The sequence below is a fragment of the Doryrhamphus excisus genome, chromosome 1 (genome assembly GCF_030265055.1).
Source record: "Doryrhamphus excisus isolate RoL2022-K1 chromosome 1, RoL_Dexc_1.0, whole genome shotgun sequence".
Lineage (NCBI taxonomy): Eukaryota > Metazoa > Chordata > Actinopteri > Syngnathiformes > Syngnathidae > Doryrhamphus > Doryrhamphus excisus.
The window spans coordinates 28,051,820-28,069,691 of record NC_080466.1 but is presented as its reverse complement, the minus strand read 5'-3'; the positions used below and the strand labels follow the sequence as shown (position 1 = coordinate 28,069,691).

Sequence of the window (17,872 nt, the reverse complement as noted above, 5' to 3'; positions counted from 1 at the left end):
TGTCAGGCAATGCCGCGGGCTGTTTCGCTTAACAACACCAAACACAGGAAGAACCATCAAGCACAAAGTCATAACAGGTTGTGAGGTAGGGTAATCGGACCGCTTAAAAATCTGGTATGGTGGGACGGAAACCATGTTCTCATGGCTTGGACATACCACCGCCATGGCGTTACCCCGGGATACAAGGACATGCTGGCAAGCTTGATCAATAACATCTTTATTAAAGCTCACACAGAGTAAATGAAACCGAAAACTGCAAAGAGGCAAAGTAACAAGGAAGGCACAGATCATAAAACTCAACACAAGAGGTGGAAACGTTCATAGAAAGCGGAATTCAACCAGGAAACGGATCGCAATGAATGATTCCCGAGATGAAATAGACTAAATAGAACCTTAATTACATAATATCATATATATATGATACTGATACTGGTGTTTGCAGCTACCTCGAAACAGCGTGAAGGTGAAGCATTCATTCCGCAAAAGAAACATTTTCTACCACTTTTGCTCACGAGGGTCGCAGGGGTGCTGGAGCCTATCCCAGCTGTCTTCGGCCGAGAGACTGGTCGCACATTCATACCTAATGCAATAATACAAATAAAACTTGCCTTCCATAATTTTTTTTTACACTTTTGCTATGTTCTCCTCCGATTTTGTATCAACATTTGCAATAAAAGTGACTGTTGTAACTTTCAACCTTCCCTCTTCAATATGCCTCACACACGCAATAAATGCAATTTAAAAGTATACAATGTAACTACTCAGTTTCACTTTTGTGTCTCACAGCCACTGTGGTGCGTTCAAAGACCCTCGACAAAAGCATCATTCATTCATTTTCTACCGCTTATCCTCACGAGGGTCGTGGGGTATGCTGGAGCCTATCCCAGCTGTCTTCGAGTGAGAGACTGGTTGCCAGCCAATCACAGGGCACATATAGACAAACAACCATTCACACTCACATTCATACCTAATGCAATGATACAAATAAAACTTGCCTTTCATCATTTTTTTTTACACTTTTGCTATGTTCTCCTCCGATTTTGTATCAACATTTGCAATAAAAGTGACTGTTGTAACCTTCAACCTTCCCTCTTCAATATGCCTCACACACGCAATAAATGCATTTTAAAAGTATACAATGTAACTGTACTCAGTTTCACTTTTGTGTCTCACAGCCACTGTGGTGCGTTCAAAGACCCTCGACAAAAGCATCATTCATTCATTCATTTTCTACCACTTATCCTCACTAGGGTGGTGGGGTATGCTGGAGCCTATCCCAGCTGTCTTAGGGTGAGAGGCGGGGTACACCCTGGACTGGTGGCTCAGCCAATCACAGGGCACATATACGTAGACAAACAACCATTCACACTCACATTCATACCTATGGACAATTTGGAGTCGCTAATTAGCCTAGCATGTTTTTGGAATGTAGGAGGAAACCGGAGTACCCGGAGAAAACCCACACATGCACACGGGGAAAATCATTCAAACTCCACACAGAGATGGCCGAGGGTGGAATCGAACTCGGGTCTTCTAGCTGTGAGGCCTGAGTGCTAACCAGCCCGCAAAAGAAAGACACATAACGAAAGACATACAAATGAGCCCCCTAGCTACCTTTAACCAGCGTAAAGGTGAAACATTCAGTCCAAAGAGGAAGTAGATGTAACAAAATAAAAGTGCGGAATTGGAAATAATTATAATAATAAAATAAAATAATAATAATGACCACTACATCATATGTCTTCATTTGGAGTCATGGCTTTGATTGTTCTGGGTTCAAATCTGACCCAAATGAACAAATAATCACATACAAATCTAATTAATATTTACCACACCTTTTATACATCTGATGGAATAAATTTAAGAATAGACGAGTATTTTGGAATAATCCTGTTCTGCTAATGAACGAACTAAAAGAACAGCAATCAGTACAGCGCCTCCATTTTAGCTGCTTGTCGCTGAGAATCCAATGACACTCTTCAGCAATCAAATGTTTGATGATGCAAGCCAACTTCCTGCTAAATGGTGCTGAGCAGGTAAGCGTGTGGTGGTAGACCTCCATGGACTATTCCCCGAGTACTAGTGACAAACAGAAGATACCATTTCATGAGGATATGTGCCTGAACGTGGCTTCAACAGACATATGGAGCAAACTGCTGCATGCGGTACACGGGTGTTATATAACAATATCATCATTATTTAAAATCTGAATGCATTATTTATTTTATTTCCTGTAGCTATTACTGTTGCATCTTATGTACAGCCTATGTTCTAAATATGCAATATGAAAACAAATCCCTCCCTGATGTAATGTGTGCTAAAGATGGGAATTAAAATGCAGGCTTGCAGTGAAAATAGGCGAGAAATAGTGACACCTGCTGGCTGCAGGAGTCATCACACTCACTTAAAATACAACAGAAATAGTCAACAGTCTCGTTTAACAGCAGATTCAGTTGGTGATTGACGGTGTTCATTAATTATAATACAACAAACGGGGGCTTTAAAGTACATATATCCAAAAGGATGCATTTAATGACACGAAACCGTCAATAGACCAACCAATATGCTGCAAACAAAACACTATACCGTCATCTAGTGTTGAAATAGAATTAACGCAAGGAAACGCTACAGTATTTGGACAGCTACTATTATCTCTGAAATATGCCAATTTTTACTGTATTTTACTGAAAGAAAGATTGATGATAGTGCTCAAACGTTCAAAAATGTAAAGAACAAAGTATTTAATATGAATATTTCAATAATTCAGATATAGGATGTGTTATTTTAGTTCCTGTTATTTATTTTAAGCAGTGTATATTAGCATGTATTAACAGCGTTAACAATTAAATTAAAATTTAAATAAAGTTATGTCAGAAAAAAAATCTTTTTCCGGGTTGAGATTCCGCACTTAGTGGTCCTTGAGCACACCACTGTGACTGGATTCCATCTGTTTATAGCTCTTATTTTGTCATTCATTCGTGGTGAGTACTTATACATTTTATACTTTAAATGTGTTTAATAAGTATATGAGGTATATTTAAGGCCTGTGTCACGAGTGAAGAATGGCAATTGAAGAGAGAAGGGATTTTTGCTGAAAATCGATATGCCGATATTGTCTATGTGAACACATAAGTGTTGAATACAGCGTTTTTTTTAAATATCGTTTTTCATTATTGCAATAAAATCCAATACCGATATCAAGCGATATTTCAGTTGTATGCTAAAGGTAATTAAATACATAAAACGTTTATTTGTACACTAATTTTGAAGCTATGGAGCTCCTTAAATTCATCTTTGCGCCATTTCTGGTGAAAACTGTGAAAACCCTCCATAGTGTCTCAATCTGCAAAGGTCAGCAAAGACCAATAAAAACAAAAAAACAAACAAAAGGTCACAAGAGATCGATGCATCTCGATCCCATTGAGCACATCCGTGATAATGAAGTCACGGCTCACAGTGGGAACAGCTGAGTCATGCTCTTCCGTGTTAGATGATGTACTGTGGCTTTTCTTCCACATGGTGGCGCTATTGCGCCATCTGTAGCAGCCGGGAACATTTAAGTGAGATGTATGTTGACAGTTTGCTTCACTAATGTAATTTCATGGAGAACATTCTATTTGAGATTCAGCTCCATACTATTTGAGTGAGACTGCACATAAACACAGAAACTAAACTATCTTGGACAAAGACTAATAATAATAATCATAAAAAACTGCATTAACTTAACCCCGGTCCTTTCAACCTTTACCAAATAAATCTCATCCTTATTGAAATTCATTGATAGTTTCTCACCTTCAAACTGCCCTTTGGGGACGGATCCACTGCCTTACAATATCCACCTTTTTATGCTTTGTAATGCAAATGTGTCTTACTTTGGTTGTACTTGCAGTGCTTGCAGTATATATATTTCTGTAGCCCACTGCAGATGATAGAAATCAAATTAAACCCTGGAAAAAAGTAGTTTGTAAAATAAATGCGACTTATGTATGTTTTTTTCTACCTAATTATGCATTTTTGGCCTTGTGCGACTTATACTCCAGAGCGACTTATAGTCTACAAAATACGTTATATGTAATACTAATAACCAACAGCTATATTTAGACAAAATTAAAATTAGACAGTTGGACCTTTTCTGGTTCAAGATGGACAATAAATAGACTCCTAACTGGCTTATTTTACCTGTATCAACCAGTGGTAATGCATGTGCCTTATAATTGCGAATGGCATCTGGTGCCAAGGGATGGAAGAACACTCCACGGGAAACGACATCAAACATTTCCCCACAATAGCCACTTCTGAAGGAGCGTTGCTAAAATGAAAGTGAGTGACATGTAATCTGACTACGGAATAAGCAGCTCTCTCAGTATGATAATACACCCTCCTGTTTACTGCAGCATGAATGATGACTGGTCCAATCAGTGAATGCTGTTTTCAGGATTAAATGCATGACTTTTGTACGATAGAAATGATCTACTTAGTATCTGCAGTACCTAGTGTATATTCAGTACACGCTCTACGGTGTTGGCATTGTTGCTGATACCTTTTTTAGTTATTTTTATGCTATTTATATTTAAAATATGTGCCTGCTGTATCGCTTTGCTATCAGAATAACAGTGGAGCCTCACAAAAAATATCTGAATTTAACCAAATTGGACTTTAACCAAAACATGTGGCGAAAATCCATCACAGGGGAACAGGAGCCAATCCCAGCTGATGGGCCGATTAACTGAATCAAAAATAATTTTCTAAGTAATTAATTGACATGGGAGATTAACAGGAATTAGATGCGGCACGGTGGTTGGGAATCATTGACTGATCAAATTAGACTTTTTGTTTAGTTGTCGGACTTAAAACATTCCGGGGATTCAAGATCTTTTGATGACATTTGACATTATTTCCTATAAGCGATGGGAAAATCGATTCCATTTCCTGCCTCAAGTTCTTATAAGGGCAAGCACAGAAACTTGCACGTATTGCAAGTTTCCCCCGAGTGAATTGGGTACCCAATTACTGGGATCTCCTGTCACTCAATAAGACAAGTCTTCGCCAAGTGAGTCGGTGAAACTCGACTCTTTGTTATACACCCGTAAGTCAATGAAACTTGAGTCTTCGTCAACCTATGAGTCAGTGAAACTCCAGTATTCGTTGAGCACCCATGAGTCAATGAAACTGGAACTTTGTCAACTCGTGAATCTGAAAACTAAGTCTCTGTCAACCCATGAGTCAGTACATCTCAAGTCTTCGTCAACTTGAGTCTTTGTCAACCTGTTAGTCAGTGAGACTTGGGTCTCTGCCCATGAGTCAATGAAACTCATGTCTTTGTCAACTTCAGAGTCAGTGAAGCTTGAGTCTTCATCCAGCACTCATGAGTCAGTTAAAGTGTTAAGAGTATTCATTGAGCACCCGTGAGTCAGTGAAACTCAAGCTTTTGTTAGGAACCTCTGAGTCAATGAAACTTGAGTCTTTGTCAACTCGTGAATCTGAAAACTGAGTCTCCGTCAACCCGTGAGTCAGTGAAACTCGAGTCTTTGTTGAGCACTCGTAGGTCAATGAAACTTGAGTCTTCCTCAACCTATGAGTCAGTGAAACTCCAGTATTTGTTGAGCACCCGTGAGTCAATGAAACTTGAGTCTTTGTCAGCTCATGAATCTGAAAACGGAGTCTCCGTCAACCCGTGAGTCAGTGAAACTCGACTCTTTGCTATACACCCGTACGTCAATGTAACTTGAGTCTTCATCAACTCATGAATCTGAAAGACTCTGTCAGCCCGTGAGTCAATTAAACTCATGTATTTGTCAACTCCAGAGTCAGTGAAGCTTGAGTCTTCAACCAGCACTCATGAGTCAGTGAAAATAGAGTATTCATTGAGTGAGTCATTGAAACTTGAGTCTTTGTCAACTCATGAATCTGAAAACTGAGTCTCTGTCAACCCGTGAGTCAGTGAAACTCAAGTCTTTGTTCAGTTGAGTCTTTGTCAACCTGTTAGTCGGTGAGACTTGAGTCTTTGTCAGCCCATGAGTCAATGAAACTCATGTCAACTCCGGAGTCAGTGAAAGTCGAGTATTCATTGAGCACCCGTGAGTCAATGAAACTTGAGTCTTTGTCAACTCATGAATCTGAAAACTTAAGTCTCTGTCAACCCGTGAGTCAGTGAAAATCAAGCCTTTGTTAAGAACCGCTGAGTCAATGAAACTCAAGTCTTCGTCAACTTGAGTCTCTGTCAGCCTGTGAGTCAATGAAACTCATGTCTTCGTCAATTCCGGAGTCAGTGAAGCTTGAGTCTTCATCCAGCACTCATGAGTCAGTGAAAGTAGAGTATTCATTGAGAACACTTGTGTCTATAAAACTCAAGTCTTTGTCCATCCATGCATCAGTGAGCCTGAGTCTTCGTCAACCTGTAAGTCAGTGAAACCCAAGTCTTAGCCCACAAGCACCAGTAAAGTGTACGAGCTTCGGTTTTTGTCCAGTCTGTGATGCGGATCGGGAAGGAAAGGGAAAGAGTTGATTGAGTCATTTGTAATATTTGCACAATTAATGGCGTGTTATCCAGCTTCCTTTTTAAATTTAGCCGGGGTACAATAAGTGAACGAGTTACAGGATCGAGTACCTATATAAGTCCCAAGAAACTTGCCAGTTCCTGTGGGAAAATTCCAAATAACTGAAATGAGAACAACTTGGAAGTCAGCCAGCCATGAAACAGATTAGATTGAACTCTAACGCTTTCATTTTTAGGGCTATCATCTAAATATAATGAAGCTTGATGGGATTTCAACCATCCATCCATCCATGGTCGTGGGGGGCAGGCCAGACTTCACCTCCGGCAGTTCCACGGGACTAACACTGATACGTTCCCGGGCCAACTGTGTCATCAGGGAGTCGGCTAACTGCTGAGAGTCTCCGTGAATCATAACCTTATTATGATGGAGGGGGTCGGCAGGCCGAGTGATCCTAAGAGGTATACGTCATTCAGGCATGTATGCTGTGTATGTGTGTGAGACGCAGCGGTAGATGGAGGGCGGGACATTCCTGGGACATGGAACTACAAAGCAAAACAAAAAAAATCAGTGTAATTTTAGGTCATTCCCACCCTTTTCATTGAAATTCATTTTTTCCAACCACTGACCACTGCGGTGGCAATTACATTGACTAAATGGTAATTATGTGGGGGTACGAGCCACAACACCACCCTTGTGTGACCTTAACGCTGACAAAATAACTTCCCTGTATTTGTTTTATATCCCGGAATGCCAAGTGTTTTCCCCCTTGTCGCATTTTCCTGATTATTTCCAGTCTTTGTCGCTGTCTATTATGTCCAACTTATTCAAGACGTGTATAAGAACCATGACTTCTTTGTAAAATAATGTATCAACTTCCAAATCTGTCCACAGCGGGGGACACATCCTGGATTGAATTCCCGGTCATCCTGGATCGGAACACCTCATGTTTGGATGTATTCACACCCGCTCTGAATTCATCACATAAGATAAAACCTCCAAAGCTGCTGCCTTTTTTTATAAGGTAATGAAAATATACATCAAACTGTGTAAATTATATAATCTTATTTAAATCTTCAATAACATCCCACTTTTGGATGTTGTGCGCGGGTTATTGCTGACCTTGGCCCTCCATGTCAGTCAATCAGTGACTTAAACGCAACTGCAGTACAGCAAGTTCACCCTTGGGGGCGCACTAGAGTTTTAGCACTACAGCTACCAGCCAGGCTCAGCATCATTCAAGTTATACGACACGGGAGAGACGGCAACAGGAAACGGAACTGGGTCTACTTCAAAATAAATGGCTTGTATTAAATCCTATCGAAAACGGCAACGGTTTGAAGTAGTATTCGTGGTAATTATTTAAAACATATTCATAATTGTTAGGGTTATCAAATACATGTGGCTTATTGTTGTAGATTACACTCACTTTATGTAATTATATATAAAGAAATCATGAAGAGTGAATATTAAGCAAAAAATAAAAACGTTTCAATATAAAATACATTAAAATGTAAAAATGTCAATATGACTATTGATAAAAAATAATCCACTGAATAGAATAAAATAGAACTTGACTCACAAAAGTGAGCATGTAAAAATAGCAATAATACATGTTAAAAAAAGCAAATAAGATAAGATAAATATGTCAATAAAAATTCAACACACATTCAACACTTTCAAAAACCTATTGCACATTGTTTTAATAGTTTTACATAACCTGTAAACATGACACCAAACTGAATATTGTGCAAGTGTAATGTTATGAAAACGTTAGAGGCTATGCAAAAAAACCCCTAAAACGTATGTTATATTATTTTGAAAAGCACTCACAGGAAGTCAAGCTCCCCCTATCGTTCATGTACTTTGACACCGGCAGATATCCACACAGTGCAACCTCGCTGGTCGTATTCTTTGCCCCAGCTTCCTCTCTCCCTACTTCGGCTGCCTCTTTCCACTCATTTCTCGGAGCAACCCAGTTGAGACCCGGTCGGATGCCCGTGGAAGCCCGTGTCCCAGCACGCCCAGGTAGGCGACATTTATCTCTCTTTGTGCAGCGGACATGTAGCAGCGGCTGCAGCCTGTCTGCGCTCGCTGCATCCCCGGCCTGTTGCCTGCGTTGCTGTCGTTGCTGTGTTCTTGGCCGAAGCAGGCTCCACTCTTGTCCCGTTATGCGATCGCCTCTACTCGGATACTTTCGTATTTGCAGTTCCGTCCTTACCCCTGGTACGCTACGTCTCAATTCACCGCCCCCTTTTGTCGCTTATTCACGCCAGGAAGACGACAAGCAGCATGTAAACAATTACAGCGCGTCTGCTGAACTGTCATGGTTGTTAGCATGGAACCTGTAAACACGGACTTCTTACTGAATTGGTTGAACTATTCGCATTTTATATAAATGCATGCTACAAGGCATGTAGCCTATAGGCTAACAAGTGTGGTTTACGCGTCTATAGAAAGTGACCTCCACGCACTCTAGTGCATTTTAGCCATTATACAGTTATCGTGCATACATGGCTATGTTGTGTGTTTTGCCGGTATGGAGGTGTGGTTCTGGTCCCGTGTGTGTTGACATAAACATTGGGTTTCCCCCCCATCATCACCTCAGCCTGCAAGATGATGGTGGCTCTTCAGGTTGTGCATGATGGTTTGGATTTGATGATCCATCCGTGTCCTTATTGTCAGCTGGAGCCTATCCCAGCTGACTTAAGTGAGAGGCGGGACAAACACGAATTATGTATCTCTTCGTATTCTTAATATTCCCCATTCATACATACATCCATTTTGCAGACGGCTTGTTGTTATTAAGGTTGCAGCTATGCTGGAGCCTATCCCAGCTGACTTAAGTGAGAGGCGGGGAATGCACTGGGCTGCAATCGCAGGGAGACACGAATTATGTATCTTTGTATTCTTAATATTCCCCATTCATCCATACATCCATTTTGCAGACGGCTTGTTGTCATTAGGGTTGCAGCTATGCTGGAGCCTATCCCAGCTGACTTAAGTCATACCTTGGACTGCAATCACAGGGACAGACAACCATTATGTATTGTTCACCATCATGACACTTTTGTTTCACTTTAATTCATATTTTTGAGTGTTTGAGGGGGTGCTGGAGCCTATCCCAGCTGTCTTTGGGCGAGAGGCGGGGTACACCCTGGACTGGTGGCCAGCCAATCACAGGGCACATATAGACAAACAACCATTCACACTCACATTTATACCTATGGACAATTTGGAGTCGCCAATTAACCTAGCATGTTTTTGGAATGTGGGAGGAAACCGGAGTACCCGGAGAAAACCCACGCATGCACGGGAAGAACATGCAAACTCCACACAGAGATGGCCGAGGGTGGAATTGAACCTGGGTCTCCTAGCTGTGAGGTCTGCGCGCTAACCACTCGACCGCCGTGCCGCCTAGGTTGGACCTATTATGCAAATTTTGTATTGAGTTGTGGACTCCTCTAGAGAAGCTACACACAATACCCCGCACAGAAAACTTTTTAGAGGTTACAGAATTTGCACCTTTTCCATTTGTGCTTCCTGCCAAAACTGTGTTTTAATTTAATATATTCCACTCATGGCCCGCCTCCGGGCACGCCCAGTCCACTGTGATTGGTCACACTCTCAAAGTGCTTCCTAACTGTCCCCCTGAGCACCGCTGGTGCTGTGGAGCTCAGGAGAAGCCAGGCGTGTGGCAACCTCACCTGCCCGAGGAGGAGCACTCATTGTCGGACACACTTTGTCCGAGGTGCCGTTGGTGTGGTGGAGCTCGGAAGCCTGACGTGACGCTTGTGTCCGACATTAATGCACCTTTCCCAGCGAGAGCACGCTGCTTCTGGCTTCAGCAACAGTTTGGTGGACAGTTCACGTTCATGTTCACAAAAACAATATTTAAAAAAAAATAATTTTTTTTTTTTCTGGCTGGGAATCACCAACTCTAATAACATCTGCCTGAGCTTGTTTCCTAAACAGAGAAGCAGGGCAGAGTGTATTGCGCCTACAGCCACGCCCATAAGGAATCCCCCTCCTTATGACATTTTTTTGAAAAACAGAACATTCCTGCTACCTTTTGTTATTCCCAGATGTGAATGAGGCGTGATGGAACGACAAGCTACAGTACATTCACAGACAGTCCTGTTATAATGTGTTTAAAAGGTAGCACCAAATGTATTTGTGGAATCCGCTTTTGTTGCTATGTTACCACTCTATGGTTATCACCACATTTTTCATTTTTTCCATCTGATTTGTGAATTGGAATTGGCAAAACACACCCAAACACACGTGATGCTTTATTTGTAGTCCGTCGACTGCAATGAATCACCTGTACTGTGCCGCCATGATCTATTTGCAGCCAATATCTATTGTGTTCTCAGTCTGAAATGTTGACGCCAATACGTTTGAAAGTCAACACCCTTGGCAACTAATGCATCATTGATGTTTTCTAATAAAGTCCACCCTGTAACGTGAAGCAGACTGATTGAGTTAGCGGCCTTAATCTATTCATGAATAAGTAAAGAGTCACATATATTGCCAGGATGTGACCAGACAGCTGAGTTTGTTGAATTTCAAGTCTTACGTGTTATTTTAAGTAAATATTGTTAGCATCGCTTTCCTGCACTGTGGCGATGCTATAGTTTACAGCTAACAGGAATAGTTAAAACCCGGGTGTGTGTTTTGTATTAGCCAGAATACGAATGACTTCAGAGCAGTTCATTCCAGGCCACGTAAACTTTGATGAAGCACTTAAATCAAAAGCGTTGATTGGATTTCTTGACGAGCAATCACAATTTACCATGCAACCATTCTCTTGTTTGTGCTTACGGGGTTTAGTTGGCAGCTGTACCGCATGGCGCTGCGTGTCGTGCACTTTCTACAAGGCGTCATCCCAGCCTCCACCGTTGATGACTTATGCCACTGTCTGTCTTCATTTTTGGACTAATGACTTCATTAAACGTATTAGTGCTACTTTGCCAGTTAGGTTAGATCCGGTGTGGTGAGCCAAAAAGGGCGGTGACTCATTTCATAGTTTGATCTGCTTTTAACAATATGCCTATTAGTGGCACGGTGAAAGCCAAATGCTGTGTTTTTAGTAAGTTTCTATGTGTTGCAATCCTGCACTGAATAGAGTTTTATTTAAAACAGCATTTGGATTTGTTTTTTTTTCCCATTTCATCCCGGTCTGCAGTACCAGCCTGTCACCTGCACAGCAGGCACCTCTGTTTGCATGAAAAGACATTCTAATTTCAAGCATCACAGTGTTTTGGCTCAGTGTACTGTGTGTGTATAATGCTTGATATTGGCTCCAGTGTGGCGTGTATATATATATATTTTGTGTATTTATATATCTATATCTTCCTTTTACACCCGTGTTCCAGAACTATTCTTTCTTGGGAAAACGAAAGCGCTGAATGGAGGAAACAAACATTTTTTTTTTTTTATTTGGGTGGGGGCGATGAAGGGAGCTTGTACAACAAACGTAAATAACTCAAATGTAGGAGCTATGCAAGGAGAATAGGAAGGCAGGAATTTAGTTGTATTGTTTAGTGGCTTTTATTTGTGCAGTGTTGCCACAGTGTTTTAATGGACTCTTCTTGCTTTGTGCAATGGAAAAACGGAATTCGTAGTCTGTGGCAGGGGTTTCCAAAATGCGGGGCCTGTGCCACATTTAAAAAAAAATAAAACACCGGTGGGAGCAAGTCAGTATTTTGCAGGTAGAGCACAGAAAATATCAGGATTTGATGACAAAAATTAGCAAAATCACATTAGCTATACCAGAAGATGGAAGCCATCATTAGCAAGAAGAACAGGAAGGTCGGGCAAAAAGATGAGCCGAAAAAAGGATGTATATTTTTGTATTATGTGATCCTCAGTGGGGAAAAAGTTTGAGCACATTTTAAGTTAATGATTAATATATTATTTTTTCAGTCTCTCAATGAGGGGCTGCACGGCAATCAAGTGGTTAGCACACAGGCCTCGCAGCTAGGAGACCCAAGTTCGATTCCACTCCGGTTTCCTCCCATATTCCAAAAACATGCTAGGTTAATTAGCGACTCCAAATTGTCCATAGGTATGAATGTGAGTGTGAGTGGTTGTTTGTCTATATGTGCCCTGTGATTGGCTGGCCACCAGTCCAGGGTGTACCTCACCTCTCGCCCGAACACAGCTGGGATAGGCTCCAGCAACCCCCACAACCCTTGTGAAGATAAGCTGTAGAAAATGAATGAATGGATGTTTACTATATTAGGTGACTATTAAGGTGACTATAGGGGTGTTATTTCATGTCTAGAGTGCTCTAATAGTGTTAAAAGCCATATTTAGAAGGTCGTAACCAGGTTTTCTATGCTCTCACCATGAAAATATCCACATTTATGAACATTTATTGATCACGGTAATGCTGCTGCTTAGACCGCAAACAATATGAGACTGAATCTAAAGCACCTTACCAGTTTACTAGCGCACTCCATTTTGCCTCATTTGCATGACACAATGAATAAACAATCAGTTCCACACAATTGACCATATTTTGATATTTGATATTTTGAATTGATCCAGCATGCTTCGCCATGACATGCACACAGTCGTATTGTGGTTTTAAATTTGGTCTTTCAAGAACATGAGTATGTCAAAAAAACGTGGATGGATGCATGGATGTATATGAATGAGTTGCAGAAGATATGACTTATTAGAGATTCTTCAGGATACTTTGCCCATCTGCAGTAAATTACCCAAAGGACTCTTGTTTGTTTCATCCAAGGCAGCAGACTGCAGCATTTCAGACGGCAAAAATCGGTAGAAAAAGCATCTCTCTGCTATCACTCCTTTTTGCTCTCATCCTGCCAGTGACCCATTATTATCAGCATTGTAAGACAGAGTGTGTGCAGTGATCGTAAGAGCCAATCACAGGCTGAGTGAGGGGCAGGTTTCCATGGAGAGAAGCGGGGCCGGGTCTGAGAGGATAGTGGGTCTCAGCTTGAGACGGCTGGCCTGATCCAAGGTGATATGGTTTTTCTGGCAGTGGAGCAGGAAAATACCCCAGTAGGTCTTCCTTTCCATCTGCCTGTCTAAAGCTGGGTATATACAGTGCAAATTGAGCCCCGTTCGGAGCGCCTCGGTTTTGAATCAAGGCTGATTTTGCTGACACTGGACCTCCAGCATGTGTGGCGGTAGATTTTGTAGAATCTAATTTCAGCGACATAGTTTTTGCTCCAAGTGGCAGGGTGTTTTGAATGTGTATTTGGTTGGAAAGATGGCTTCAAGTGGGCCCTGACCTCACATCTGTTGTGACCTGTCAAAGGTTCTGACTTGGATGCTCCTCCGAAGCGCGTTGCTGCCCTGGTGCTGTTTGGCCCGGCAGGGAAGCTGCACTGCCCACGGTGTCTTTCCATCAGAGGATGTGTTTTTGTTCATGCATGTGCTGGCTTATTCGTGCTTACTTGTGTTTCCAGAGGAGTTGTTGCTGCTGCAGCTGGCAAAGTGGGTCTTATGACATTATTTTTTTTCTTCTCAGCCCGTTTGAGATGTCCAGAAATACTTCTAAGCATCTAAATACTGTGTTTATTAGTATTTGCAGGCACTTTCTACATTGTGTTCAGGCATTAATTTTTGTATATTCAGCTCAAACTGTGTGTGTCAATGAGGATAAAAAAGACGATATTGTGATGTGGTGCAATTCAGTGAGAAATATTAGCTCCGCAGCATCCTGTCACAAGAATTTACTCGACTGATCGGGATATTACATCAGCAGTATAAGATGACGCCTGGTAAAAATATGTTTTTAAGAAAGAAATTAGAAAAATACAGTTGTCCCTCTTAAAATTTCCGAGAATTTACTCCATTTATTACCGTATTTCCCGGACTATAAGTCGCACTTTTTTTTCATAGGTTGGCTGTTCCTGCCACTTATACTCCAGAGTGACTTATAAATGAAAAAAAAAAAAAACTGTTTATGTTCCATAAACACTGGACACCTTTTCTGTTCATGTTTATTTTATGTGTAGCTGAATAACCATTGTGTTAGCATATCTTACACCTATTCAGCCTGTTCTCTATTCTTTTATTATTGTTAGAACTTAGGACGTAATGTCTGTTTTGGTCAAGTAGTTAAAATAAATTACCTGCAAAAAATGCGACTCATACTCCACTGCGACTTATGTATGTTTTTTTCTACTTAATTATGAATTTTTGGCCTTGTGCGACTTATACTCCGGAGTGACTTATAGCCCAGAAATACGGTAATATCCCACTTCACTGAAATTCACTTATCAAGTTCTGGTCTGGAACCAATTAACCGTGATAAACGAAGGGCTCCTATTGTTTGCTAACTTGGTGAAACTTGAAGTCACTTTTTTTGAGTCTGCATTTCTCCTTGTCACTGCTGTGTGTAAGTGACAGGAAGAAAAGCTCTGACTCTGGTTTAGTACCAGCTGTTGGTTTGCATGTATGAATGTCTAGGCATTGAATATTAAATGAAACAATGTTTTTGTTAGAAAACAAATTTTATATTCGAGTCGGTGGGCGAGTGGTTAGCATGTAGGCCACAAATTCAGGTGATCGGGAAGACCTGTTTGATTCTCCGCTTGGCATGTTTGCACGTGTTTGTGGGTTTTCTCCCGGTACTCCGGTTTCCTCCCACAGACAGAAATGTATTCATTTTCTACCACTTATCCTCACGAGGGTCCACGGGGGTGCTAGAGCCTATCCCAGCTGTCTTTGGGTGAGAGGCGGGGTACACCCTGGATTGGTGGCCAACCAATCACAGGGCACATATAGACAAACAACCATTCACACTCACATTCATACCTATGGACAATTTGGAGTCGCTAATTAACCTAACATGTTTTTGGAATGTGGGAGGAAACCGGAGTACCCGGAGAAAACCCATGCATGCATGGGGAGTACATGCAAACTCCACACAGATATGGAATTGAACTGGGGTCTTCTAGCTGTGAGGCCTGTGTGCTAACCACTCTACCGCCGTGTAGCCCTGCATTAAGTAACCTAATACATGTAAATATATTTTTCCTGTGAATTACCTTTCTTCCAAAATACTCCCCTTACCTCCTTTCCCTACCTGTGTCTTACCAAATCCAGTAATGCCCTGTGCCCCTGGTCCGGAAAACAACCTTGTAAGCACCAAAGAGCCTACAGACTTGACCAGGACTGGCGATAATTCCGGATCCTTCCGCTTAAACTCAATTTAACTGACACAATACTGCAACGTCTACTTTGTATTCAACACACAACGGTGTGGAGCTTATGAAAACTGCTAGGGGACCCTGACCCTGCATCCCTCTTTGAAGAGCTCTTTATAGCATCAGACTGATGACCTGAGAGCACAAACCCACTAGTGGCATCCACGGTTGGGTGGCGCATAGATGCGCAGGGCAAAAGAGGCAGATGGGGATGAAGGGGAAACGGGAGAGGTAATAATTGGGACAGCTGCACAGCTTGAGGCGCAAACAGTCCCATCAGCCAGTTTTTCTCTGACCCCCCCCCCCCCTTTCCCTTTTCACTGTCGGACAAAACAAAACATAAACTGGGACCAGAGACTCAGACGGTGACGATCGGTAAATCGGTCTTCACTAAGGACACAGAATGTCCAGTGACAGAACAACAAGACTATGAGCTCACATGACAGAATGGGTTCATTTTCCACACTTGGTTAGAAAGGGTGTGTGACAGGCCTGCTTCTATGGTGCAGCAGCTCTTGATGTTAGAAGAGTTTCAAAAGGGACGCCCAAATTATTTGCACCCTCTCCACCTCTTCCCACTCTCTTGGGAACGACTGTATTGGCTGACAATTATTTTTTGAGACGGAAATCTGAGCGCTATTGGGTGGTCTGCTGAAGTCCAGGAAGGGGTGAACTCCATCCTCCACAAAGGTGGAACTTGGACGACGATGAAAGGCCTACGTTATCAGACTCGCAGGCTCTGTGGGCTTTTTGTGTTACTGCCCGGATGTTTTGTTTGCTGTGTTGGAAAAGAGAGCTTGTGGATTTTGGTGCCAACACTGTTGATCCCGAAGGGGAAAATTCATCTCATTGACCTCTATTGAGAGGTCAGAATTCCCGGTCAGCTCATATGCTAGCTGGAAGGGATCCACCGTTTCATTTCGCATGTGTGTGCCAGGCGTAAAAGGGAGTGAGGTGTTTATTGGGCATCTCAATACCTACATCAAAGTTCAATCTATTTTTATATCTCTATGTGGCATATGGAGGTGCTGCGTTCCAAGGGACACCACAAGGAGGGATCGTAAAGGATTGGCTTGATTGGATTTCTGTGGTTGGATCACCTGGCCCAGCATGGCGCCGTGGAGGATTGCGGGGGAAACAGTCAGACCGCAAGCACACTGAGAATGTAGGGCAGACTCATACCCACTCATACCCGGCAGTCACAAACGTTCACTCAACAGTGCAGAACTTCATGGATGTCATTTGACAGCTTTGTGGTTATGTAACAAACAAACAAACAAAAAAAAAACCCAAACAGAACATTTGCTAGGCTCAATATTGTGCAAAAACTAAGATTTAAAATTTGTAATTTAAGACCGGGGACTTTGGAAAATACTTCACAATACTACACAATAATAATAATAACACGGGTTACTGTTAGAGCCATAGCCCACACACAAGCTAAAACTCAACTCTGAACCCCAGAGGTCACTTCCTGCCACCATCACTATCGATTCTGTCCCCCTTACAAGGTAAACAATGTTGTTTTGTCCGATTATATCTACTTTAAATGTGATAATATTAAAGTCAAGGCGGCATATAGGGGTGCTATTTCTGGGCTAGATGGCTCTAATGTTAAAAATACATACACTATTTAGGATATTGTAAACAGACTTTCATTCATTCATTTATCATTCATATCATTTTCTACCGCTTATCCTCATGAGGGTCGCGGGGGATGCTGGAGCCTATCCCAGCTGTCTTCGGGCCAGAGGCGGGGTACACCCTGGACTGGTGGCCAGCCAATCACAGGGCACATATAGACAAAAAACCATTCACACTCACATTCATACCTATGGACAATTTGGAGTAGCCAATTAACTTAGCATGTTTTTGGAATGTGAGAGGAAACCGGAGTACCCGGAGAAAACCCACGCATGCACGGGGAGAACATGCAAACTCCACACAGAGATGGCAGAGGGTGGAATTGAACTCTGGTCTCCTAGCCGTGAGGTCTGCGCGTTAACCACTATACCGCCGTGCCGCCCGTAAACAGACTTTCTATGCCATAATTACAGAAATATTATATTTTGCTAATCGGAGTTGAGTGTGTAACCAATTAACCACGATAAAGGAGGGATTACTGTATAAGAACAGTGATTCAATTGTTATGATTTAAGAATGCGAGAGCAGAATCAATACACA

At 41.9% G+C, this 17,872-nt stretch overlaps 1 protein-coding gene and 1 long non-coding RNA gene across 2 annotated transcripts in view; both read left to right on the top strand.

Moving 5' to 3' along the window:
* The window catches only part of LOC131124875 (uncharacterized), a 174,131-nt gene extending 173,205 nt beyond the window's left edge, over window positions 1–926 (top strand). The window contains exon 5 of the long non-coding RNA XR_009128945.1: window positions 787–926. This is a non-coding gene — a long non-coding RNA (uncharacterized LOC131124875). The remainder of the gene's footprint in view (window positions 1–786) is intronic.
* Window positions 927–8,373: 7,447 nt separating this feature from the next.
* The window catches only part of fut8b (fucosyltransferase 8b (alpha (1,6) fucosyltransferase)), a 129,352-nt gene continuing 119,853 nt past the window's right edge, over window positions 8,374–17,872 (top strand). Inside the window, exon 1 of the mRNA XM_058046194.1 lies at window positions 8,374–8,522. The gene's annotated coding sequence lies outside the window, so the exon portion shown is untranslated. The remainder of the gene's footprint in view (window positions 8,523–17,872) is intronic.